The sequence below is a fragment of the Gopherus evgoodei genome, chromosome 11 (genome assembly GCF_007399415.2).
Source record: "Gopherus evgoodei ecotype Sinaloan lineage chromosome 11, rGopEvg1_v1.p, whole genome shotgun sequence".
NCBI classification, from domain to species: Eukaryota; Metazoa; Chordata; order Testudines; family Testudinidae; genus Gopherus; species Gopherus evgoodei.
In genome coordinates, this window is record NC_044332.1 from 35,002,771 (window position 1) to 35,029,919 (window position 27,149).

General features: G+C 40.4%; 1 long non-coding RNA gene across 1 annotated transcript in view; it reads right to left on the reverse strand.

Annotated features, from left to right (window-relative positions):
• Positions 1–13,436: 13,436 nt before the first annotated feature.
• The window catches only part of LOC115659532, a 125,713-nt gene continuing 112,000 nt past the window's right edge, over positions 13,437–27,149 (reverse strand). Inside the window, exon 4 of the long non-coding RNA XR_004002577.1 lies at positions 13,437–13,518. This is a non-coding gene — a long non-coding RNA (uncharacterized LOC115659532). The remainder of the gene's footprint in view (positions 13,519–27,149) is intronic.

The window sequence follows — 27,149 nt, forward strand, 5'->3', positions numbered from 1 at the left end:
CCCACACTTCGCATAGTTACAATAGGACTTCAGAGTAATACTTCATATTTCTAGCTTCAGCTGCAAGAATGATACATTCATACGAATTAAAGCTTTGTAATGATACCTTACAAGAGACCTTTTGCCTAAAGCATATTCTAGTTACATTATATTTACACTCCTAAGCATATTTCCATTAACATATGGAGTGCAATGTTAAGCTGTCAGATTATATATTTCAAAGGCAAAGAATCAATCATCACAATGAACTTTGCCTTTAACATCTTGGACCGAAACTGATCAAGCCTAGAGTTAGGCTCCTAAATAAAACAGGCTTGATGTACAGAGTTGCTGAAAAACTAGACCTCCTATTGACTTCAGTTGGTGTTTCAGATACTCAGGACCTCTGTAAAAGGAGCCTGATTTTCAGGAGCTTAACTTGAGACTACCAGGTTTGAAAATGTTGATCTAAATGTCGTGATCTAAATAGCAAAGGAGATTTGTCAAAAAGAAGCTTATCAGTCCTTTCATTGAGTAGGAGCAACTTGTTTTCCAAAGTACACTTGACAAATTTTGGATATGTAGTAAAACATTTTATATACTTACAACTACTGAATAAGTTGCATATTCTATTTCTCTCTCTAGTAGAAGCCAATGAAAATCAATATTTGCCAACCATTCCCACATAATTACCCTAGATATTTCTTATTTTAACAGTGAGGTGACTGTTGACAAATGTTTGACTCTCTAATAGTGGCTACTAGATTAACTCATAAAGTGCTAGTCATAGTAGAAATTAAACACTAGGGGTATGACTCCATTCACTGTATTTCCCAGTCTCTCAGTTCTACATAAGGAAACACAGTGGGTCTCGTATGGGTTGTGTACTGCACACAGGCTCTGAACAGGTTAATGTGGGCCTGAGAGGCCACTAGGGGTACTGGTCTGCACCTGGAAAGTGAGCCAGACCTAACTAGAGATGAAGCCCAGCTGGGGAGGAGCTGGGTGGTGACTATAAAGGCAGGAAGTCTGATGCAGAAGGGGACTGCAGGGAGGAGAGAAAGGAACTCTGCAATCACTCTCTGGGATTAGACAAATGAGAAACTAAGAGGATTAAAGAGGAAGCCTAGCGGGAGAATAAGCCCTGTGATCCTTGCCTGAGTAGAGAAGGCTGGTAAGTGAACGGGGGAGAAAGAAAGCAACCGCTGAGGTGGAGCAAGGTCTGGTGGTGCACTCTCAAAGAAGGCAGGAGCTGGAGTTCCAGGGAGAGTGCCTTGGGAGATATTCAGCTGAGGAACAGAGCAAAAAGGAGGAGTGAAATGTCATGCCTAAGGAGGGCAGATGTTGGTACTCTTAGCTTGTTGGGGTATTTCTGGGGAAAGCCCTGTTAGTCCAGACCCTAAATGAAGGGTGAACATAGAGAGATTGTGAGGAGACGACCTGAGAAAGAAGCTAAGGTTAGTGGAAGGCCAGGGAGGTTGCAGAGATGGGTTTGAACAGACAGACCTTGCCTGCTCTCTACAGGATCCCTAGGCTGGAATCCAGTGTAGAGGGCAGGCAGGTTCCCCAGCAGCCACCAGAAGGGCTTCACACCATCTTTTGATATAAGGTAATAAGGACAATGGAGGTCCCCAAAAGACGTGTCTGAGGACCACAGGGCTTGGAGTTGGGGCTGAAGACCTTTTTCTAAGGACACTTGGACATTTATTTGTTGTCCTTGTTAACCAAGAAGGGTTGGAAATAAACTGTGGCCTGGCAAGAATCACCTGAAAAGGTGGACTATCACAGGACCATAGCAACCATCAGCAGGGAGCGCTAGACAAGAGAGAGCAACTACACCATGCCCAGCCACAAGGAGGCGCTCCAATGGTGAGTCCACTCTGCACAGGGAACCTTTAAACACAAAAATACTTTCCTTTGCTTTTTTGCCTTATCCCCTTTCTTCCCTTCGTAGCAAATAGAAATTGGTGATTGGCCCCTGGTCTTTGCTTATTTGCACCTGCAAAAGAATATAAATGGCATTTTAAATGCTTTTGTGTATTGAAATCTTCTCCAACCATATTTATTTAGGACATTCAACATCTAATATTAAATCTGTTCTTTTACTAAAAGAAATTCTGAAGATTATCTGTAAAACATATGGGAAGCCTTAAGTCTTTGTGGCATTGCATCAAAGGTGTAAGTGAAATCATAAGGAATGTAAGTGGTCACAAAGAAAAATCATAAATTCAAAGGAAAGATAGCTATTGGAAAAAAAAAAGTGTCTCTAAAAGAAATGCAGATCACAGGGAGAAACTGGAGTAGAGCAAGGTCACGAAAAATCTTCCAGATTATGTCATAGAATTGAAAACAAGATAGTGGAAGCAGAGAATGCAGCTAGTTTAGTAGTTACCAGAATGAAACTAATAGAAACAAGTTACGTAAAAGCACTAGCAAAGTCAGTATAAACTAAAATTTCCATCAGACAATGAGTTGTTTATACTGCTCTATATACAGTAACTCCTCACTTAAAGTCGTCCCGGTTAACGTTGTTTTGTTGCTGATCAATTAGGGAACATGCTCATTTAAAGTTGTGCAATGCTCCCTTCTATCGTCGTTTGCCAGCCGCCTGCTGTGTCCACTGCTTGCAGGAAGAGCAGCCCATTGCAGCTAGCTGGTGGGGGCTTGTGACCAATGTGGACCGGCAGCCCCCCATCAGATCCCCTAAATTCCCTATGCTGCAGCTGCCCAGCAGGCTATCAATTGTCAACAGTTCAGCTGTCCCTCCCCCAATTGCCATGTGCTGCTCCTGTCCTCTGCCTTGGAGCTGCTTCCAGAGACTCCTGCTTGTTGTGCAGAGGGGGCTAATGTCAGGGTGTCCCCCTCACCCCTGCTCCTGCACCCTGCTTACCCCTTCTCCATATAGAGCAGGGAGGGGACACCGACGGAGATAGGCGTAGAGAGCTTGATTTTCAAATCTCCACTTCACAAAGGAAATTTACTGTCTGCTGCTTTACATAACACTTCAGGGTATGTCCCAGTGGCATGAGTGATTAATTACATGTATGGAAATTTCATAATAGCCAATAATATCCAAGGTTGGGAATAAACCATTGAGCTCTCCTAAAGCAAATATTGCTAGTGAAACGAGAAATCTTTGTACCCTAGCAGACATCTGGTTCATGAAAGATGTTCAGGAAATCTGAGGTAGCGCTGAAAGCAAGATGCACTGTAGCCTATAATGTAAAGGTATTGGACTCGGTGAGATATGAGGTAGGAAGTAGGCACATACTCATACTCTATTTGCTAAGCATTTTATGTAGAAATCTTAGTTTATTTTTAAAGTGTTTCTCTAAGATCAATAACCATGGTGGGGAGAAATGCCCTTTAATATGTTGTGGCATTTTTGTGATATCTTTCTGCAAAGCATATCTGCTCAACGTGGTGGTGGGGAGGGGAGGGACCGGGGGCGGGGAGAGAAAGTGGTCATGCATTATTTTGTTTGGGGTCATATTCAGGGGAGAGGGAAGGGTTTGCTCCAACTCCCCACTCTCCACTGAAGAACGTAAATTGAAGGAACAGGAGCTATAATGCTTTATTTTTTAACAAAATGTCATCTCAGCCTGGAAGAGAATGAGAACTTCTGCTCTTGAACATTCTGAATATTCCATCTGGCAGAACAAAAATTTGTGGCAAGTCATGCAGGAGATTCAATTGCAAAAGAGAACCCAAGAGACCACAAGCAAGCAACCTTGCAGTCAAAACTGATTTTTTAGGAAGTCTAGTCCAAGCTATTCTCTGTACAGAACAATTCTTTCAAATGTCTTAAGCTCTCATAAATTAACCTTTGTGTAGCAGAGAATCTCAATTGAGAAGTCCTTTTGTTTACAAAGTATCAGAGGGTAGCCGTGTTAGTCTGGATCTGTAAAAGCAGCAAAGAATCCTGTGGCACCTTATAGACTAACAGACATTTTGGAGCATGAGCTTTCGTGGGTGAATACTAGTGTGAACTAAAAATGTGCTTGCATTTTATATTAGCACAAGTAGTTAGTGCTGTTACACACATCTGGTATTTGCACACACAAATGTTTTTTTTCTGACAAAATGCATCTGAGGAAGTGGGTATTCACCCACGAAAGCTCATGCTCCAAAACGTCTGTTAGTCTATAAGGTGCCACAGGATTCTTTGCTGCTTTGTTTACAAAGAGCTCACAAAGAAACACTTTCCTGAAGGATGCACCACAAAGGGTAAGGGAACCACATATTCCAACAAAAATAAAACACGGGAAATCCGCTCATTTCTGATGAGTTGGAGCCAGCGAGAAGATTAAACTGTGTATTGTGGGTATGAATGTAATGTTCCTGAAAATACTGACGAGTGGAATCCTCTGGATATCCATGGAGAAGATGCTGCCTGTACTGCATCTTTTGTTGCAGTGCAAGCTTTCCTCAAGGTGCCACTGTCTTGTTCTGGAGGGACCACTCCAATCCAGAGGGTCATCAAAGGCCATCAGTTTAAACACTGAAGCTTCACTTGTGAACTAAAAATGTGCTTGCATTTTATATTAGCACAAGTAGTTAGTGCTGTTACACACATCTGGTATTTGCACACACAAATGTTTTTTTTCTGACAAAATATATAAGTTGCAATAACTGCATGTGCAAATATAGACTGGCAGTGGCATGCACTTTTTTGTGTTTATCTTGCCTCCAGTCTCCCTGCCCATTTGGACCTTGGACTTGCTTCAGAAGCAAGCTGGTTATCTTCTGTGGTAGTGGTTGCAGTTTTGGTTATGTGGACACGTCTCATCTGAGACCATTAAGAACTACCAGCTGGTAACAACTTTTGAATGCTACAAACCTGGGTTAGATCTTCTGAACTGGCCAGCTGTAGGCACAATTTTCCATATTCTATTAACCGTCTCTTCAGAATCCAGCCCTTGAAATGATACTCTTATATGTATGTACATTTTATAATTGTTTTCTGTAAAACAATGTGTAAAGAAACAGCACTTTACTTTAGAATCTTGATTTTTCTCTTATTTCCACACAACTGTTCTCAATATATTACATTTCAGAAGGAAGCATGTCAAGGCATCTCTGGCATTTGTGACTGTATGTCTACAGCTCCTTACAATGACAAAGAATTCTGCTGTCATTTGGTACGATACAGACCTTGCTTATCGACCCATTGACATCCTATTTTATTCAGTGACAATGGGAAACAATATGGCCAGACTTGAACATGTCAGTGATTTTCACAAGACAGTGTTATTCTTTTTTAAAGACTATTATGGTGTCAGTATTTAGAAGGTGAATTTGTGTATAAAAATTAAAGCCAGACTTGACATGAATGACTAGCTAAATATTGCCAACTTCTGCTTAGGGACTGAAGTGTAGAATTGCAACACATCCATGTAAACAAATAGAAATGTCTCTCAGGAATCTTACTAGAGAGCTGTAATGCATGTTTTAAATAGTGATTTTTATCACTGCCTTATCTTATATTTGTATGCTTCTGACACAGCTCTACTGGACATCTTCAATGAGACCCTAGTGTCCATTCAGGTACCCATCTGCAACCCTTTGGACAATGGTAATTTGTAAATATTGAGCACACTCTCCCAGGATAGAACATTGAGATTGTGAAGTTTGGGTCCCTTGAATGCCCAGAACTATAGTTGTTACATAGAAACATTACTTTTAATGAGGAGTTGTGAGGTATTGACTAGCCCAGTATTTTTTTCATATTGTGGCTCACTTATGACAGAGATTATCTCATAGATTCCTTACAATCAGCCCTGCTCACAAACCTTTTCTGTACTATCTACAGTGCTTGGATACATGAAGAAGTAATCTTCAGGTGGCTCTAGGAGGACAAGGTGGGAAAAAAGCCTGTTTTAAAATTCTGGGTGCAGTTGCCCAGTAATGTGTCCTTCTGCATCTCTTTGTTTCTTCTCCCTGAGTGTAGGGCTGCCTACAGCACCCACTGTTCTAATCTCTTCAAGTCACTTTACATTTTAGTTTTGTCCACTGGTGTTTACCACCTTCTCTGCTGTGGTGTATGCTATACTTTCCAGAATGGCAGTGAAAGTCCATGATGCTGTAATAGCAAGCAGAATAAAACTGCAGATAAACTCTGGATTTTCCCGCATCCACTACTTCCCAAAACATGGCCAAAAAAAAAAATGTTTTGTGCTGTTTCCAGTTCTGATGTCTGCCCCATGTCCTCCAAGTCTAAACTCCTTTAATGTTTGCCTGCTTGTCCCCAGATTGTTCATTTATAAAGTTTGCCTTTAACTTGCCAGTGCTACTATATGGAGTGTTATAGATAACCAGTAAACAAAATTTTATTCAGAGAATAGAAAGATAGTTTAGGGTAGAATTAAAGAGGAAGACATTTTAATTAAATGTACTGTAAAATATACCATGCTGAATACCACTTTATGTGGTATGTTTTATTGAACAGCACTTTGGAACAACTCAACCTTTGTGATTGCCTGATAGTTTAATATCTCTCTTTGTCAAGAAAACACCTGTACTGTATGCTGTACACTTTGAGATTTATAAAGTAGAAATATTGGGAAATGAAACTGAATGAATGAAATCTCAGAACTGCTCAGAAGAGTGATCATATCTCTCTGTAAACCCCAGAGGATACAAGTAAACCCCAGAGAATAAATTCTCCTCTGTCTATATAGTAACATCATGTGGTTTTGGAGCAGAAGATTCCAAGTACTAACCCTGTTTACAGCTGCAAAGTCCATGCAGTCCCAGGGCACCAAGTACTGGAACCAAGTCACTGAAAAGCTACATCGTGATAAGAAACAAGATATCTTTAGAGGCTCCCATGAGTATCTGGCATAAGGAATTGATTTACCATGAAGTAAATTTATGTAATTCTTGTTTGTATGACCAAGAACAGATTCATTCCTAATCCTTCCCTTGAATGTTATTAACTTCTTGAGAACCACTGAATGTACAGTGTGGATGAGGAAATTAGATATCCCACTGCAACATTGTGTATTATCCAAATACACGTAATGGGGTGTGCTAGCCCTTCAAAGCAGGCTACAAGCCTGAACAGTCCTGTTAACTAATTCAAGAATGTCTCCTTTTTGAGATGGAGCATGGGAATTGTAGGCCTGGTCCCAAGCCATGCTGGGAAAGGGAACAGGACTAAAAGTAACCTTCCTTTTCCCACTGTGAGAGAAACCAGGGGGAAAGGAACAGCTGTTGTGGTTCTCACTGCTGAGATATCCCTGGAAAGGTACAGGCTGCACTAGAGGATGAGGAAGCTCTTCGGAAGAAGTAGGCTGTTGGCCCCTTTCTGGAGGGGAAGCACTGGGAAAGGTAAAGAACTCTGGGTATCTCCATTGTCGCTTGAGAGAAAACCTAAGAGAGGCAAAAGGAATAGAGGGGAGAGCTTGTAAGAAAAAAAAGAAGGCTTAAGCAGAGGTCTCATGATGTTAAAAGCTCAAAGGAAGAAGTGTAGAAGACTGGCAACCAAAAGGCATCCTGGAGTGTCTGAGGAGAGGTAGATCTTAGTAAGTGACTGGGGAGAAGAGAAGTGGGAAAGTTTAAGGATGGATCAGAGGGCAGCTTCACCATTAGAGTCACAGAGCTGGACCTCCACTGAAGAGGAAGGGTATTAGTCCCTTTGAGGTTTAGGAGAACTGTCAAGTGAGGTGTTGCTGTCATGCCCTGGAAGAAGAAAGAATACCAAGAGCCTCAAACGAGGGCAGAGCCCCTAATAGTAGCTGGGCAAAGGTGAACAAAACCTTTCATTCCTCTGCACCTAGGAGGGAAGACCTCACAAACTGAACATGAGGGAGGGGGGAAGGGTTGATACAGACCTTCAGAGAGGTCCAGTGGCCCAGACATGGAGAGGAGCAGGATGAAGAATAGTTATTGCAACTACTTGTTTTAGATTTTCATTACCCCAAAAAGGGTTGAAACTACTGTACCAGAGTGAAAACCTCAGGTAGCAGCCACATCTGAAGGCAACAGGTAAGCAAACTTCCTCGCACTCTGTAATATCCCCATGCTCTGAAATAGACAATAAGAATGTCCCATAGAATCATTTCCTAGTGAAATCTTTTTCTTTTCTTTTTTCCAGAGAATTTCAGTATCAGCAGAGATTCCCTATAGGCTGACTTTGAATTCAGACTTCAATTCATTGAAACAATTTGGGATTTTTAAGCTACTTAAACAGCTATTTATTACATATCCTCAATCACTGTTATATCTGAAAGCCTTCCAAAAGTTTTCCAAGCACTTAAAATTTGACATAACAATTTATGTCCTCCTCTCCAGATAAGACAAATAGATTGTATCATTTGTAGGTTTTGTTACCCTGTTCTTGTTTGCTCACATCTTATGTATATGTTTTGTGATGAATGTGTTTGAAGAAATTATCGAGGGAAGGCGAAGCCGAAAGAATAGGTTTTGTATTTAGCTCTGAAAGTGAGATCAGGTGGTTGTTTACATCTCTTGTGGGCTCTATAGTTTAAGCCCACCTTCTGTCTCCAGCAGAGCTGGGCAGAGAACAGTAATTCTGTTTCCTGGAGGATTTCAAGATTTTTTGTTCTGATATGGGATAAAAGGTTGGGGATCCTTGGGGATCACTGACTCTGGGGAAGCCGCCATACTAACTGCCTCAGAATCAGAGCTCTCCAAAGCCTGTGGTCCCCTGCAGCCCACCAAGCTGGCTGCTGAGCAGCCAGGTAGGTGAACTGGCACATTCCCAGTCAAAGCCTGGCTTCAGCTGAAGTTTGCTGAAATCTCATCTGCTCTGTGAAACACTTTGATTCTCATAAATCAGCTAATTTTGATGGAAAATATTTTGCCCAAAGTCTTCTGACCAGCTGTAGTGTCCAGAACTCATGGACCTCCAATTTTTTCCTGCAGAACGTGGCTGTCATGAGAAATCATGGTAGTGGAAGGATCTAGGATCTCAATCCTGTGGACAGCTTTGTGTGTTGGGACAGTGTTAGATCTTGAACTGGACTCTACGTTCAGTGGGGAGCCAGTGGAGAGAGCAGAACACCAGAGTGAAGAGATCATTGCAACCTGCGTTGCTTAGCAGAGAACCTTCAGCATGGAATACCGTCTAGGGCTTTTTCAGTGTCTGCGGCTTCATACTTAATACCAGGCACCATGGCAATGTCCAGAGTTAGAAGTGGGTGGGTAGGTTGGTTGGTTTTGCTGCAGTGACTATCAACAGAGTATCACTGTATCTGAACTCAGTAATAAAAATGTTCCACTATATGTCCTAATTGTGCAAAAAGCATTGGTCACTGGGATGCTTCATAGGAAGTTTCTCCTGTTTCTATTTGAAAAGGTTCAGAGTACTGGTTTTTGATGTGACACCTTCCCTGTCCCTTCCAGAACTTAAAGGTGTGTGGGTGGGGTGGGGGAATAGCCTTACCTTTCATAGTGTGTGGAACTGTAGTTCCAGATCATGGAATCTGTTACATAGAAGACAAATTCTTTAATATACTTTCTGTATGTGCAAGGAAAAAAACACATGAAAGTTATTTTTGGCATGTAACATGCTATGCTGTACAGTGTGTTGTGATAATACACCGACTGGCAAATCAAAATGCTTAACATGATTAGAGACCATTTAGTGCAGTTCCAGGGCTCCTAGTGGAGTTCTGCTGATTGACAGCAGCTGAGGATCTGGCCCAAGGTTACCTGTTGTTGAAAAGTAGTATTCATGAAGTTAAAAGGTGATTGAGATTTAGCAGAGTTAGGTTACCTGGCTCCTGTAAATCCTGAATTGTGGCCTTAAGCTCAGTCAGCTGGCTTCTTAGAAAGAAGATTGAGAATGAGTCTGAGCAAAGGGTAAAATTCTCTCTCTGACCTTTTGAAATACCCAAGAGAGATGGAAAGAATTGATTGCCAGGGGTAGGATTTAAGTTGACATGACAATTTTAAGGCTAATCAGCTGCCTGCTGACATTTTTGGCGAGTATTATGCTGCATCATCTCCAGTTCATTTTTCTGTATTAAGTCCCTCAGTTCTATTGCTTGATAACACAACATTCAATTTACCTACATGCAATACTTCATATGTATGAAAAAAGGGAGAGGTTTTTTTGACATTCCTGTTTGTTTTTCTTGAGGATTAGTTAAATTTCTGTCTCTTACAAATAGGACTATGAAAGCAAGTGAGATAAAGTGCCGAGGTTTTGTGAATTTGCTCTGGTGTGTAATACCCCAATAATAAATACAGTAAGGAATGAAAATTACAGTACTGATGCAATGCTACATACTATGTTACTTTTAAAAAGGGTGTGAGATAAAGCTAACTTGACCCAGTCACTTGCACCTACCATTACACTTTATATGCAATATTTAATAACCTGCAATGATGTGAGTTTTCTCCAGGCTGTTCTTATGTTTTTCTTGTAAACAATTAATGCTTAAATTATTCACTTGTCCCCATCCTAGAGGCTTGGAAGGGGGACATATAGCACTGTAGCACCTTTCCATCACACTTTCCCATGGAGTTGGAGATCCACACATGGAAAACATCAGGCAAGGGAAATACCTGGGGGACAATGCATGTCCCCCCAATCAATTGTAAAAGGATTTCACAACAAAGTGAAAACTGGCACAGGCTCTTAAGATCAGTGGGACTACTTGTGCTTAAATTTAGGCAGTTGCTCACGTACCTTGCTTGATCAGAGCCCCCTGATCCTACCCTTCTAACTGTGGATCCCAATAAGGGTTTAGCAATGCAAGTCTGTGCAAATTAATTGTGTGTGCGCAGAGTATTACTCTGGTCAGGTCCTGCTTTGGACAAGCAAACCATGTGCATCCTAGCATTCAAAGGCATTTCTCCTCACTGAGGGTTGATTTCCAGTCCAGATTTCAGCTTTCCGTTCCCAGCTGCTTCAGAACTAGAGCTGTTTGGTGTGAGTTTGGGGGTTTTTTGTTTGGGAGTGGAAGCAGGGTGAGTCAGAACTTCTTTTTAATGGTGAAAGAGTTTATTTCCACTCTGTTGTATTTCAAAATGGCTAAAATTCTGTTTGGTCAAATAGTTTAGAACAAATTGTCACTGTACTAAGCAATGTGATAGATGAAGTCAATATAGAATAATTAGAAAGAAAACCCAAATTATACCTGTAGACTAGAAAACAACTATAGAAAAGAGGCACTTGCAAACAGGATGAAGTAGTAAATTATTTATACTTAGTATTAATACAGTACTATAAGTATGCATGATGCTTTACAGATAAAGTGGAGTGCAATTCAGAATTTCCATCCATTGGAAAATTCCAACAGTTCAACATTTGTTTTTGTCCCAAATTGGAATAAAAAAAATGAGATTTTTTTCATAATACAGAATATCTGCAGAGTTTCAATTTCAGAAATGTCTAAATGTTTTTCTTCACCATTTTTGACTGAAATGTTTTGACATTCCTGAAATCAGTACATTTCATTTTGGTTTGAGTACACTCAACATTAAACTATATTTTTCTATTGCCTCACAGAAGTTGTAGTTTTGCAGTCTGATGCCCTTCTTTCTCCACTATGGTCCAGGCTTCCTGGCTGGACTAAACATCCCATGATGCACACAGAATCACATGACCTCCATAATGCACCACACAGAGCTTGGTCAGAGGAAATCTGCATAGTATTATGTAAGATATAGTCCTGCAGAGAGTTTGTCTCATAGGAGAGAATGGGAGCCTATACTCTAACTCCCATACGGTAATGCATTGATTGGGAAATATAGTGTAGTGTTTTATTGAACTAATTCAAATGAAATGTTTCATGTTAGTTCAACAAGATGCAATATTCTGACATACATTAAACATCTCAATTCAATATTCCCCAATGAAAAATGTCAAACACATCACAAATATTGAGGTTCTCTTCATGGAAAATTTCAATGTTGCAGAAACTGCTTTTTCAGTCAGAAAATCATTTCCAGTGAAAGATTCCCAATCAGCTCTATTTACAGATAATTAAAGAGGGGCAGATCCTGCCCTGACAAGCTTTCAGTCTAAATTGACTTTACACAGCAAGGAGGGAGAAGTCCAAAAGATGTGAAAAGGTGGCGTAAAAAGATGGGGCTACAAAGGGAAAGCTGATGAGACAAGCACTGTAGGTTGAGAAGGTCTTGACGTTAGTGTGGGTCAGTTCTTAGCTTATAACAAGTTTCTACACTAACCTGTACTGTTTTTATATGATGAGCCATGCTGAATAGCCAAGTGAAAACTAAGGAAGCCCTGTTATAAGCAGCGGCACCACCATGTTCACTCACATAGGCCAGTGCTGCCCTACTTAGAGCTGGGAGGGAAACAGTTTTCCCATCCCACAAGTATATGAGAGTTAAATTCTCTTTCCTCCCTTCCCCCACTGTCTCCCCAACTGGGATGAAAATATATACAAACCAAAAAACTGTTGTTTTTAGGTCAAGTAAAACATTTTGTTTCAATTTTGACCTTTTCTCCTTACTTTTTTCAGTCTAATTAGCTTACTTTTTGAAATGAAAAGTCATTTAGAATCTCAAACCTGGAACTTTTCATTTAGAAAGAGTTAACATGTTTGTTTTTTTGTTCAATTGTAAACATTTTTTCTCAACATTTTTTTGCAACATGAAATTCGCTGAACCCAACCCTGTTTCACAGACAGTTTCAGTTTTGAGGAATTAGCATTTTTAAATGGGGAGAAAAAAAACATTAGTCAAAAGATTCCCAACTAGCTCTAGTCCTTTTTTCCTGTCTGAGGACTTTCACCCATTGGCTTCTATCCCGTGTTTCTCTCAGATGTGTGCAGCTCAGTGTGCACATTTCAGAGAGACACATGAAAATCAAAGAAACTGCACCCATTTACACCAGCAGATTTACTGGCCCTCAATTTCCAGTGAGCAAACTCTCTGAGACTCTGGAGAAGTCTCAACTAAGGCCCACCCCCCGTTCATGGGACCTCCCAAGTTCTAGAATGATATGTTATTTCGCAGGTGGTTATTTGCTTGGATTCTTTGAGCTAATAAGCACAAGATGAATTAATTTCATAAATTCCAAGGCCAGAAGGGACCATTGTACTCATATAATCTGAACTTCTGTATAACACAGGCCATAGAACTTCCCCAAAATAATTTCTAGAACACGGCTTTCAGGAAAACATCCAATCTTGATTTTAAAATGGTCAGTGATGGAGAATCCGCCATGATCGTTGGTAAATTGTTGCAGTGGTTAATTACTCTCACTGTTAAAAATGTGCATCTTATTTCCAGTCTGAATTTGTCTAGCTTCTACTTCCAGCCATTGGATCATGTTCTACCTTTCTCTGCTAGACTAAAGAGCCTATTATCAAATATTTGTTCCCTGTGTGGATCCTTACAGACTGTAATCAAGTCACCTTTAAAACTTCTCTTCGTTAAGCTAAATAGATTGAGCTCCTTGAGTTTGTCACTATAAGGCAAGTTTTTTAATCCTTTAATCATTCTTGTGCTTCTTCTCTGAACCCTCTCCAGTTTCTCAGCACTCCTCTTGAATTGTGGACACCAGAACTGAATACAGAATTCCAGCAGCGGTTGCACCTGTACCAAACACAAAGTAAAATAACCTCTCTAATTAAAATAATTTCTTTGGTTGCACAGATATGAAGATAAAACCCCACAGTCACGGTGTAATAATGACTTGTTATTATCTTTTAGAGGCAATGGGAAAAAATTTCAGGAGTAAGGAGCCTGAGTTCCATTTTCTAAAGTGACATAAGTATTGAACCATTGACTCTCAATGAGATTTATGCTCATCAGTTCCTAATTCACTTTAGAAAACATCTTAGGCACCTAAGTCACTTAGGTGCTTTTGAAAACTTTTCACATGCCTCTAGTAACATGAGCATCAAAATGAGAGCCAGAAACTCCCAAGTTTTAATCCCTGACACCCACTTACTGTGTATAATTATATATTACATTAGAGCTGTAAAGTAAAAAAGCCAGAAATTGTTGGCTGTAATAGACAGGATATAATTGTCTGCCCGCATCTCAGCACACATTTCAGGTATGAAAACCTTATATTTTAGGTTTTGTTACATTATCAATCACTTTGTCCCTTGCTGTCATGGCTACCTCGTTCTCGCTTTGACTCAGTGTGCCTATGAGTTGTGGTTTCTCCCTTATGTAATATACTCTATAGCATGTTTGAAACTTGGTACGCTGCAGATAGTTTTCCTATGCAACAGTTGTCAAATAGCCTGTCTTTTTGGCAGTCATTTGTGTTTACCAACTACATACCTTTCTCCTTAACTCTGATCAAAATATCATGTTCGGATACTTTACGCTTTAATTGCTTTTTAACTAATAGATTTTTATTTTTAAACAAACCTTTAATATATTTCTAAACATACTAAAAGCAATTCATGCAGCCTTATATCCTTTGAGCGACCAAACTTAAAATCAAGGGGCCTTTGGAGTCAATGCAATTACCCCAGGGATGAATTTGACCCATACATTTTACAGAAACACAGAGTCTAGGAAATAAAACTACTTTTTTATATATATATACACGCTGGTAGCTGTCATAGTTTGGGAGCCACAGTTGTTTAAAATTGCAGGTTTTCAATGGCAAGCCTCAGCCATCACTATAATTATTATTATTTTATCAAACACAGTCCCAGGGAGTATTTTAGGCTGACAAAAGACGTCTAACTCTTTGTTTATTCATTGCTCCCTGTATAGTGCCCTTGGCACCTGCTGAGTTAAAGTACTGTTCCTCCCCTCTTTAATACCTACTACACCAGGAAGCAAAGGTCTTTGATAGAGACACATTAGTGTCTGGATGAAGAAAACAGCAGATCTTTTGATCTAAATATAAATGAAGCAACATGAGGAACTTTAAACAATAGACTTCTGGCAAAAATACCCAGACCTCAAAATATGGAGCACTTAAATATTAGCTATGCAGAAATAACACCATAATAATCCAGGAAAATATAATCCTATCTTTATCTATAGAATACCGATAGCTAGGGCAGCTGCAGTGCAAAGCAATGTGTTTTATCCTTGTGCTGGTGGGACCTGCTCAAAGTGAAGGCAGCTATTTGAGTCTCCCTGACACTATTTGAGTCTCCCTGAAGTATTCATTCACTGGCCTCTTTCCTAGTAGTCTCAGCTGCCAGTGCTGCCAATTGCAGTGATTATTTTTTGTGAGAGGGACACTTCACCAGGCATTTGAAATAGGGAACCAAATTATCATCAGATGGTCAAATTTTTGCCACTAACAACCTAGGCAAGAGTCAAGACAGTGAGTGACTTCATATTTCATTATCAGCTTGCACCTCTATCCACTGCACTGCACATTTGAAACGGATTTCAAATAACTTCAAAACTGCACATTTCTGGGGAAAGATCCATACCTGAGGTAAGGTAATAGGCCTGATTTGTAGCTCCTGTATTACTGATAGAATGTACACATGTAACTACTCTGCCTAGTCAGCTGGTGCAATTAGGTACTATACTTTGTTCTATAAATATCACTGCCACCCTCAACTTCAATTCCAATTGTACGTGGATGCAAAATTATGCCCAACATTGGAGGCTGAGCTGATGATGTCCTTTGCAAAAATCATTCCCTTTGGTGTAGAAGTTTGTTTAAACTTAGTGGTTTCATTATTAAATAATGACCAAAAAAGAGGTAGACTGAATTTTGACTCTTGTCTATGGCTTTTCTATTCTGTTTTTCAGAAATTAATTCTAAAATTAAGCAATAATTGTATATATGTAAAGAGCCATTGTTTAGCTCAGGGGTTCTCAAACTGGGGGTTGTGACCCCTCGGGGGTCACAAGATTATTACCTGAGGGGTAGCAAGCTGTCAGCCTCCACCCAAAACCCCGCTTCACCTCAAGCATTTATAATAGTGTTTAAATATTTTTAAAGTGTTTTTAATTTATAAGGGGGGGTCACCCTCCAAGGCTTGCTGTGTGAAAGGGGTCACCACTACAAAAGTTTGAGAACCACTGGTTTAGCTGATACTATCATTAGTTACTAGGGACGGGCAGTTAAAAATGAAGGTGAAACGTAGTACACAAAGTAAAATATAGTAATTTTTCTTTAGCTGTTATGCTGAAGTTGGAATTATGTAACATACATCTGGCTCACAAATTAGCAAATTGGCCTGTTTATAATATAGTTGGGATGAAAAAAAATCAGTGATTGGTTAACAATCCATAGTAATGGAATTGTTGAAATGGTGGAATATGTCATTAGCAGCCTCTTTTAAAACAAATGTGGCTCATTAATTTATTAGCTTATTGATCCCAACAGTTTTAGCACGTTCCAAATATACTCTGCAGAGATATGTTAGCTTGGGCTAGATAAATATATCCTACTCAATTGCTACATCACAAAATACCAGGCCAGCTTTGAAAAGACATACAGTGGTCAGAAAAGGGCTTTTTTTCCCTACATTACTTTAAATTATAGCAGCTGAGAAATGCGAAAGCCCTGTTAGGTCATCTTGTCATTTCTTCTGCCAGTACAGGACTGTGGATTTCTCTAAAAAGTGTTACCGGTATCTATTGCTTGCGTAGCTATGTTGTAGTTGAAGGAATTTTGTATAAATATAATAGAATGATGTTATCTGTGTGTATAGATTCATTTTTTTAAAATAAAAATATTGACAACTGCAAAGGATAATATCAGCACTTGTAATACATGATAAAATGACATATGGTACTCTAGGCTGATTGTGTAGATTATGATCTGACACATTTTCAATTTATTGTAATGAACTGGCTTGTGTTTATGTATATTACTGCCACCTACTGTACATAATCTGAAGAAAAACTGTATGCCATAGGCCCTAACAGTTGATGCAGTTTTGACTTAACATCTCCTTTAGGTCAAGAGATAAGAGCCTAGAATATTTTAGAGAATGAAATTCTGACTAGTTCCCCAGTACCACGCAGAACTTCTGAATGGCCATTGTACAGAATGGCAACAATTATGAAGTCCTAGGTGGGTACTGATGTGTAGCAAAACATTCAGGTGCTCCAAAAATATGGAAGGTTGCAGTTATGGAAAAATAACACACATTTACGTACCAAGCAAAATAGACAGGGCAGATACTTAGGTATTTGGTTACTTATTATTCAGTACTCAAAGTACATTCACCCACAAAAAAACACAGAACACCTGTCCAATTTTTAAAAAATATTTACATTTGATAGACATACCTGGTCTGTATATATAGAGATTTCACTCAATTGAATAAAATCACTAGAAACAACATAGGTGTTGCAATGAAGCTCACTCTGTAATATAGTAACACCCTGTTAAATAGAAAGATCTAATGACTGTATTAGTGTCTAATGTCTCTTCAAACAAAAAACCTAACTGTTGGATGATTGTTTTGTTTGATATTTACATGTCAAGGATTTGTCAACTTATTAAAACTTCCTAAATAGTTTTTAAAAATGAAAAGCAATGTTTGTTCTTAATTCCTGCAAGGATCTTCTCTTTCAGCCTCTCCTTTAATAACCTTAACAGCTATTTTTAAGTTATAATTTGTATTTCTATTTTTGCCAGGTAATTTTCTAAATGTGAGTATCAGTCTGACTCACTTGGTAGTCTCAAAGCATTTCTCCACTAAATGAAAAGCTGTTTCTCCTGCTTCCAGAGTTCTAATGGAATTAATTAATCTGTATGTGGATTTATTAAACTTGTAATTAGTTTCTTACAGGTACTGTGGTTCACTTACATTTCTGATGATGACACTTTCTTGTGTCTTTTGAACTTTTGTGATTCCTTAATTGTTTGGCTAAACAGGTAGGGCCAACAGCCCAGTCATGCCTTTATTATACATCGAAAACTCTCATTGACTTCATTAAGAGATCTGAGAGCACAAGGAATGCAGGATTAGGCTTCAAATAAAGAAGCTTTCTTCCAAATATTTGAAGGGTGACTACTCCAGGAAGGAAAGGAATTGGTCTCCGGTGCTCCAGTTATAATACTCACTTTTGTACAATATTTTCTAAAAGAAAATAGGCTGAATATTGGGGGTGGGGGAGAAGTCCAAGCAGTGAAGTCTTCCAAGGGAAGTCGAACAGGGCCAGAATAGAACCCAGGAGTCCTGGCTCCCAATCACCTGGTCTAACTATTAGAACACACTTCTAAACTTGAGACTGCAAACGTTAAAGGTTTATCAAAAACAAATATATCCGGTTGATAAAGTGTTTAGTTGGAGTTATTAATGTGTAGCATATAGCTGTTAAATGCCAAATTCTTCATGTAAATGTTACAAGAGAAATTAATGTTGTACTACAGTAAGTGATATTAAAGATCCAATTTATTTGAAAATTGTTTGTGCTAGATTTCCATATGCTTTCATGTGAAATCCTTGTTGTCATACATACATGCTTCTGTGGCTTCAAATGGAAGAAAAAAATACACAAATTCAAAACAAACAAACATTCTTTTCCTGTGGATCCATTCACCTCTCGAGAGAGATGTTCTCTCCGTGGTTGCAGTGAGGATCTTGATTATACCACTTAGATTCGTGTGACATCTATTTTGTCTAGGCTGCTCTGTTTTGTGAAAATTCAACTACGTCTCTCTTGCGTATCTATTTTTTGTATTCCTTTTCCATTAAACTGGATTCCTTTAGTATTTCTGCAGATATTGATTTCAGATGAATATCTAAATAAATTCAACTGGTGGGTGTTCCTTTTTTGACTTGGACAGTCAATATGTTTTCTTACTGGTTTGTTTACAGTATCTCATATAGGATTCATGACCTTGTATGTTTCCACAGTGCCTTTCCATTTTAGAGCAAATTCCTTCCCCACGCTTCTGAACAGTTTAGGATTTTTTTTGAAGTGCAACCATTTCTCTTCCAGTTATGGCTATTCAGAGGAAACAGTCATCTTAGTAATTATGTGGCTGCTGTAATTAGTAAAATGATAGTATCACAAATAACTTTGCCTTAGAGCCATTAGGAGTACAGAAAATAATCAGAAAAGTATTTAATGTGTTTGTGCACTCAGTGTAATTTGCTATTTCATAATATATTATACATGGAAATTTCACTTCGGGGATGGCTATTATGGAACAATAACTGGGCTGCAACAACTAGAGCACTTGCAGCTCTGCATGCTCCTAACATCTGTTCCAGCTGGTCCTAAGGCATGGCTCTAGCTCAGGACTACGACATGTTCCAATGGCTGAGACTGTTAATGCAACACCCATTTCTGCAACAAGCGGTAGAGGGCATGAGATGTAGTGGAGGGCATTTTAGGAGTGATTAGTCACTTTGAGAAGGCAGCAGTGTGCCTGGGTGAAGAGATCATGCAGGCATGGTGAAGTGGAGACAGTTGATGCAGGTTTTGATAGCTGTGGATTCTCCCTGTATGCTGACCAGTATTTCTGGAGCAGGCACAGGCACAGAGTAGGGGCACTACATCATGCAGACCTGGGATGACCAGCAGTGGGTCTTCCACCTTAGCAAGCAAACCTACATGGAGGTGTGTAAGGAGCTTGCCCTGACTCTCCAGCACGAGGACATGCAGAGGGAGGCCAGACCAGTCCAGAAGTGGATTGCTATTGACATCTGGAACATGGCTATCCCAGACTGCTACAGGTCCATAGCTAACCAGTTTAGTGATGGCAAGTCAAGTGTTGCTGTGGTGGTAGAGGTGTGTGAGGTAAGTACTGCTGTGACTTACTCACAGGTGGTGAACATTGCTAATGTCCCCAAAATAATAGTGGGTTTTGAGAGAATGGAATTGCCAAACATACGTGGCCATTGTCTGTCCTCACATATGCTGACATATTCACGTACACCCAGAGAGGATACTACTCATTATGATTAACCACAGAGGCAGGTTCATTAATCCTGGGATTCTCCAGCAGCATGCATGATGCCGGGGCATTCTGGAGATCTGGTTTGTTTATTTGGACAAGAAGGGAATTGGTTCCTTCCCAATAATATGGACATCAACAGGTGTCTGTGCCCACTGTTAATTTAAAGGACCTGCCTATCCTCGACTGCCCTGGATCATGAAGTTGTACCCTGATTTAAGAGCACCTGGCAGAAGAAGGTTTAATTAACAACTGAGCAGTTGTAGAATGGTGATGGAATGTGCATTTATCAGATTGAAGGCAAGATGACACTACCTAAAAATGCATTTGGATGCCTGTGTGCTCAACGCCCTTGGTGGTGGTAGGGGGTGCTGCACAGTGCACAACATATGCAAAGGTAAGGGGGAGAGCTTTTGTCAGGGGGCTGAATACAGTGCTGCTTTACAGGCTCAATACAGGCAATTAGAAAGTGTGCCTCTAACAAGAGCTTGTCCAGGAGAGTAAGGGAGGTAAGGGACGCCCTGTGTGTCCACATCTTTGCTTTGCACAGGAAAATGTGATTTTCCTGTACTATACATGTCTGTCTATTTGTTACTTCTATTGTGAGTTCTTTGAGGTTGGGATCATCTTTTTGTTATGATTGTACAGCACCTAACACAATGGGGTCCCGGTCTGTGACTAGGGCTTTTAGGTGCTATGGTACTACTATTACTAATATGAGAGTCTAATAAAAGCTTTAGTTTAAACTTCCTGCCTCACTCTTGTTGCACTGGGGTAGAGTGAACAAGGTACATCTGCCCATGCACACGTCCTTTTCAGAAATACAGCAGTTGGCTCATTCCCCACCCTACTCTGGAACTGTCCATTGGCTGCACAACATGGTAGCAGGGAGGAGAGCCAATTGTTGATAACTGGACCAAGGCAACCCACGCTGGAGGCTGGCCATCAGGCTTAACAGCTACTTGAACAGTTCCCTTTGTTACTGTTGGTCCTGCTCTCTCTTCACCCTGTTGCACTCAAAGTACTCAGACACCATTCTGTTTCTGGCCTGCTACAGCATTTCCATCTGCACTTCTAGGTGCTGGTCTGACCTGTGGCCAAAGTCCTTCTGCATGTCCCTGACCTTCTTAATTCAAGATCATCTCCTCAAGAGGCCTGGGTGGTTATCTTGGTCCAGCAGAGGTTATAGCCCTGCAAAGACAATGAAAGAACATATCTTTTTGTCCAAACTTTTTGTTGCAGCTGTCTTCTTGGTTTGCCTTTTAATACATCTCTCCATTTGACTGCTCAGAAGCAGCTGCATCCCAGGTCACCAGTTCACCAAGACAATGGTAAATACTCCGTATTTTATTTTTAAAAATTCAAAAAAGTTGGATGGGGGAGGGGTAGCGGGCACAAACTAGGGACCCCTGACCAGTGATGATGATAACATTATTTCAGGCAGTGGTGACATTAAAAGATGTTAATTTGTTGAAGAGTCTAAACAAGAAGAGGGAACCATTTTTCCAGACCGTCCATCTATGGCAGAGACGGTTCATCATCTGGTGACTGTTCAGCAAATTGATGAATGGAAACAGCTAATAAGCGGGTAGATGGGGGGAAATTGTGTGGACCGTCATCAGTTTCTCCTGTATGAACAGTTCTTGAGCATAATCTGTAAGGAATGGATGAAAATTTGGGCAAGTTCACAAACAGGATGCTGAAGTAGGATGCAGAAGGTTGCTTGCAACAGATGTGATTTTCAACCCGTCAGACAGGATGCCAAGTACTGGCGGTACTGAGAAGTATTTTAAAGTACTCTGCACTTAATATATCCACAAGTCATACAATGAGATTTATCATCTAGAGGGGCTTCCTCTGGCAATACTTTAATGCTAGTGCCAGTGTAAGAAAGTTCAGTGGGCTTGTCATTATAGATACTTTTATGCTGTATGTATCCCTGCGTCTGTAGTCATTGCTGAGCTTGTAATCCCAGCTTTGAGTGCATGCAACAGTGCATGCTAGAATAAATCAGTAGTTGAATGTTTGACGTTTTTCTTCTTTGAATCCATCTTGGATCACACATGTCCAGGTGGGGGAGGGGAAAAAGAGGGGCTAAGGAAATGGCCTGGCTCTTGCCCTCCAGTGAAGCAAAGGCTTCTCCACAGCATGTAATATCCTCCATAACGATAGTTTTATTGATCATAACCTGGCAAACTTCTCACACTTACACTTTAATTTCCCCCTATCAATCAGCTGTGGCTCTGATACTGCTTCCTTTCGATTTTCGTTCTCCAGCCCTTCCCCTAACAGGCCAGTCAGCTCCAAGCAGAGGATGTCCTCCAGTCCCCCTGCCTGTGTGGTCTGCTCCAGTGCTGAGTTCTGTTCCAGTTGCTCTAGTCTCTCTGTTTGCAGGGTCTGTTCCAGCTCTGCAGTTCCTCTGCCCCATTTCAAGAATAACTCCATTTGTGTGGATGGCAGAGGAGGGAAGGGGAGGTTTGGGATAAAACTCAGAAAAGAGCCCAAGTTAACTCTGCAGTGAAAGCATACCCTGCATGTGCAATTTTATGTCACTTCTAAAAGCAATACATATACTTTACATTTGTCTTCAGAGGATTATTGGTCTAGCGCTTGATGGTAATTGAACAGCTTGTATCTGAATTTTAGAAGTATGTACAGGAACACTAATTAGATCAGATAAGTTGTTTCCTTTCTGCAGTATTGGCTACAACAGCTCAGGTCAATCATTTATTATCCAACCTCTTTAATGCTTAGTTTTTGGAGTGATACTCTTAATATTTAAATAGAGAGATGCCATGCCCTTCACTTGATTATATTTCCTAGTTATATTTGTGTTTCAGTCATTGAATTTTTTTCTTTGTAGAATAGTATTGATGTGGTCTAAGTTAGTCTCTCTATTACCTCCAATTATGTAAGCAATGGTTAAGGGTCTGACTTTTATGCGAGTTTTCTGGTTCAATATTAATATACATTGTGTTCTAAATCTCTTTTTAAATGGATGGATATCGAGCTGCCTCCACCAAATCTCCTCGGTCAAATTTGGTTTTGACATAATGCACCTAAACATCATAACATGTATTTAAAAAAAAAAAAGATTGGTAACCATCTTTGTGTTCTGTTAAGCATCTTAAAAATTTGATTAAACAAGACCTGATAAACTAAGCAAGACAGACACAGCACAGCATGCCAGTAACTCAGCAAGACCATTAGGTCATTTGTAGACATCAAGACTTCAATTTATATGAGTGGAGGTATTAGGAAAAACTTGTATGCCCTTGAATACTAATAATGCTGACTAATAAGTATATTAAATAAAATCAAAGTATATGTTTACAAAGTAAGCAGCCATAACCAGTGTTGTGTACACTGGTGGTCATTATTAGATTTTCATTTTTATGGATCCTTATTATAATAGTGTCTATGGGCTTGCCTACACTGCCACGCTAAATTGGCATCGCATTGTAGTAGGGACTATATAAAGTCATACTAAGAGTTGAAATTCCAAATAATTCTGCAGATTACATTATTTCTGATATACTTTTATCACTAAGACAGGTAAATTAGTACAAATTAGATTTATTTAACTCTAGTTTGTTTTAAGACTCTGTATAGTCTTGCTGTGAATACAGGAGTCCGTGAACTAAAAATGAAGTGATCATTTTTTCTCTGCAAACAGATATGGTATTACATCGCTGTCACTTTTTCTGCCTTTCTGTGTATTTGTCAGAACTAGCAGCACTGCAAATAGTAAGTGTCTTCCATTATCAGATATGTATTGCTCCAAAGGACATGTTGATATCTGATTAGAACTCAAATTCTGCAGTTGACATGAGCTTTAGTATATATTCATTATTAACCTACAGAATCCAGTAATATTGTGGGGTCACTGAGCTAAAGGCATTTTACTTGTCAAGACCTTAGTTCAGAGCACCATGTTTATCTTGAAACAGGTGATGCTACATCACTTACACCTAAAACATAGCAGGCAGCTATGTGCATTACATTTAACTGTCTAACAATTTTAAACTTGTACACACGCTGCTTCCTCAAACCTTGTCTGCAGTGCATAAAACCATAATTTCCCAAGATGGGCCTGTTATTGCACACTATATGCTGTCGATTATGTTGTGTGTAGTTTCATTGGACATATGTAGCAGTGCAGTGATAAAGGCCTGATGCTACCCCAAGCAAGCTAAGGGTCCAATCTTGCAAGCCTTAGTGATGAGAGAGAAGCATCTGATTGCAGATTCTGGCCTTAAAACTATATATCAAATGTGTCTGCCAGCACTTGTATTTGCATTGCTTAGTTTATTTTGGTTTAAGTCCCCCAGAGCCTATGCCTGGCTATAGGCACTTCACATTACTTAAGAGGTCACTAGAAAGTCTAAAAACTACCAATGCTTAATGGGCTGTCTAGGGATAAGCAGAAAATGGTCCCCCATTTCTAAGCGAGAAATCCATACCAAAATTCCACCATACCCTCAACCACCTTCACCTCAAATGTCTATGAAAATTGTGTAGGTTTTACTGGATTCTGGAAGACCAATGAGGTTAGCAGATTCAAGGTCTTGGAAAAGGGCCTGCCAGGTGCCCTATCTCTATGCCCTTGCCTGTAGCTTCTGCCTTCTGGATACCCAGGATCCAACAAACTCCACTATGACAAACCTGTGCTGCCAGCTAGCCATTGTCCACTCCAAAATGTCATATAGACATTGAATAACTTATGCAACTGCACCAGCCAAGTCAGATTTGATAGAGTTGTAGAGTTGGAGATACTGGATGAGATTAGATTTAGCAGAGGAAACACAAAACTCTGACCAAGCTTTCTGTCAAGCAGAGAGAAATCAGTTTTCAACTATTTTGCTTTGAAATACGTGCATTTATTATATTTAAGTCCCCTTACACATGGGGATGAACAAACTGGCCAGATGACAACTGAACTGAAATCAAGCCCTATTTGCAATTCAGATAACTCAATTAATTTTTCCCCCTTCGTATTTTTCTTTCTTTTTATTTTGCCTTGCTGCTAGCTTCAGCCAGGACCTGAAGACAAACTGATGAAGTCTCTTCAGAACCTTTCAGCTCATCTTCTGCTGCAATATCTCCATCAGAGCAAGTGAGATTTTTGTCTCTCCATCCACTGTTTTGAGTAGAAGGAATGGTGGTTGCAAAACAAGACTGATACCCTCCCTGACCCCTGTGCAAGCACGGGAATTACACTTGAGTCTCCAACATGACAACACAGATGTAAGCAGTGTCAGGATAAGCTCTACACTGACATCTGGTGGAAAGAATTTCAGAGAGTATATTTGCATAGGCACGCCTACCCTATCCCAGACTGCTGAGCGGTGGGACTGCTTGGTGACAAATGACTCACCCTCAGTTGGGTGGTACTTGCTAGACAAGGGACATGGGTTCCAAAACCCAGAGAATTGAGAGAGGTTGGGGACAGGTATCTGTGCCTGGTGGAGCCAGAAGCACCAGTTGCACCCCCTCCTCTCTCAACTGTGGAATATCAGAGTTGATTTTTTTTTTATTCCCTCAAGAATCTAGATACAGGTTACTGAGCTGAAATCACTTTGGCTAATGGTGCACTAGCACTGGGGCTCCCCTACTATGAGCTGGAATCACTAAAAAGCTGAAAATCACTAAAAAGCTGAAATTATTGAGCTGAGAGCACTGAGTACTGTGCTAACTAGTGGGGAGCCCAAAGCTATACTGTGGAACAGAGCTGCTGGTGGAGTGGAGCAGTTTGTGTGAACGGCTGGAGCGGATCACGGGACAGCTGGTGGAGCAGAGCGGCTGGCAGAGCAGAGTAGCTGTGAGACGGGTGGAGTGGCCCACAGAGCGCACTGAGCCGAGCAGTTTGCAGGGACAACTGGAGCAGCTCATGGGACAGCTGGTGGAGTGGAGCAGCTGGTGGAGCGGAGCAGTTTGTAAGGACAGCTGGAGGAGCAGAGTGGAGCGGCCGGTAAAGCGGAGCAGTTCGTGGAGAAGGTGGGAGCAGAACCCACGGAGAGGCAGGGCAGTTGGGCCCGGACCATGTAAGGTGCCCCCTTCTACCCAGGCTGGGGGGAGGGACCTCTGCAGATAAACTCTCGAACTTTGGGGGCTGCACTGACCCAGGACAGAGACTTTTGGGATTGTGGGACTTTTGGGACTGTGGGTGATTTGGGGGGTTGCTGGACTCAAGAGCCCAGGAAAGAGGACACAGCCCAATTTCCTGGGGTGGGTCTTTGCTCACGGTTGGGTCTATGAACTCTAGTTGAGGTGTTTTTCCCAATTTAGTGTTTGTTGTTTATCTCATGTATTAAACCTTTTCTGCTACACCGAGACTCTGTGCTTGCGAGAGGGGAAGCATTGCCTCTTTGAGGTACCTAGGGGTGTGTGTAAGATTTTCCCAGGTCACTGGGTGGGGGCTTGAGCTGGTTTGGCATTGGGTTATTGAAACAGAACCCCTGGATACTGAACCCGGCCCTTGTTGCTGCCAACTCAGAGGGGCAGAAGGGTTACACAAACAGTTACCATTAGGCTCGGAGGCTGACTCCATTTGTCTCTTTTCTGTAAGATTTCTGTATGACAGCAGCTTGTTTTTTACTTGGCATCTGTTTTCCACTGTTGATAGAAATGTGCTATGTTATCAGCAAAATCACCAAGCAAGTGGCATTTTCTGTACTTCTACATTTGTTGTTTAACTGCACTTGTCAGACCACACTTGTGCTGCTAGGCTAATCCTTTGCTAAAGACAAGAAGGGAGAAAATACTTCTCTCTGCCTGCCTCCCTCTTCTCTCATTTCAATGGCCTAACTCTTTGTTTTCTGAAAGGAAATCTATTGCCGGCAATAGCTCCACTGCAAGGCAGGTAAGCTTTTCTGAGATGCCTAACATGCACCTGATGTCAGAGAAGCTTCTTGTGACTGTAATCAAATGAAGTGCTGATCATTTTTTAAGTTCAGAGTAACTTATATGTGTCCCTGCATTGCTTGGTGCAAGAGAAAATTGAGGAAGGCGTGTATTTTAAAATACTGTATTTCTCTTGGTAAACATAAAATATCCTTTGAGCAACCAAAGTGGATATTATTGAAAAACAACTATATTTGCCATTTGCAGCCTTGTGTCTCCTCAGGCATCATGTGATGAGGTCTTTAAAGTGCATGGCACTGTTGCAATCATTAGGAAATCACGTTCTAAATCTAATTTTTAAAACAAGATTTTTATTCTTCTTTGCTTAGCAATGTATGAAGATCTTTATGTAACATCTTGAGCTTACTAATGTAGGGGTCTTTTACACCAGTCATTGTCTTAGTAAACCCCAGACAGTTGAGTTCAAATAACTTTACAGTCTCACTTAAACCTTCAGTTTTGAGTT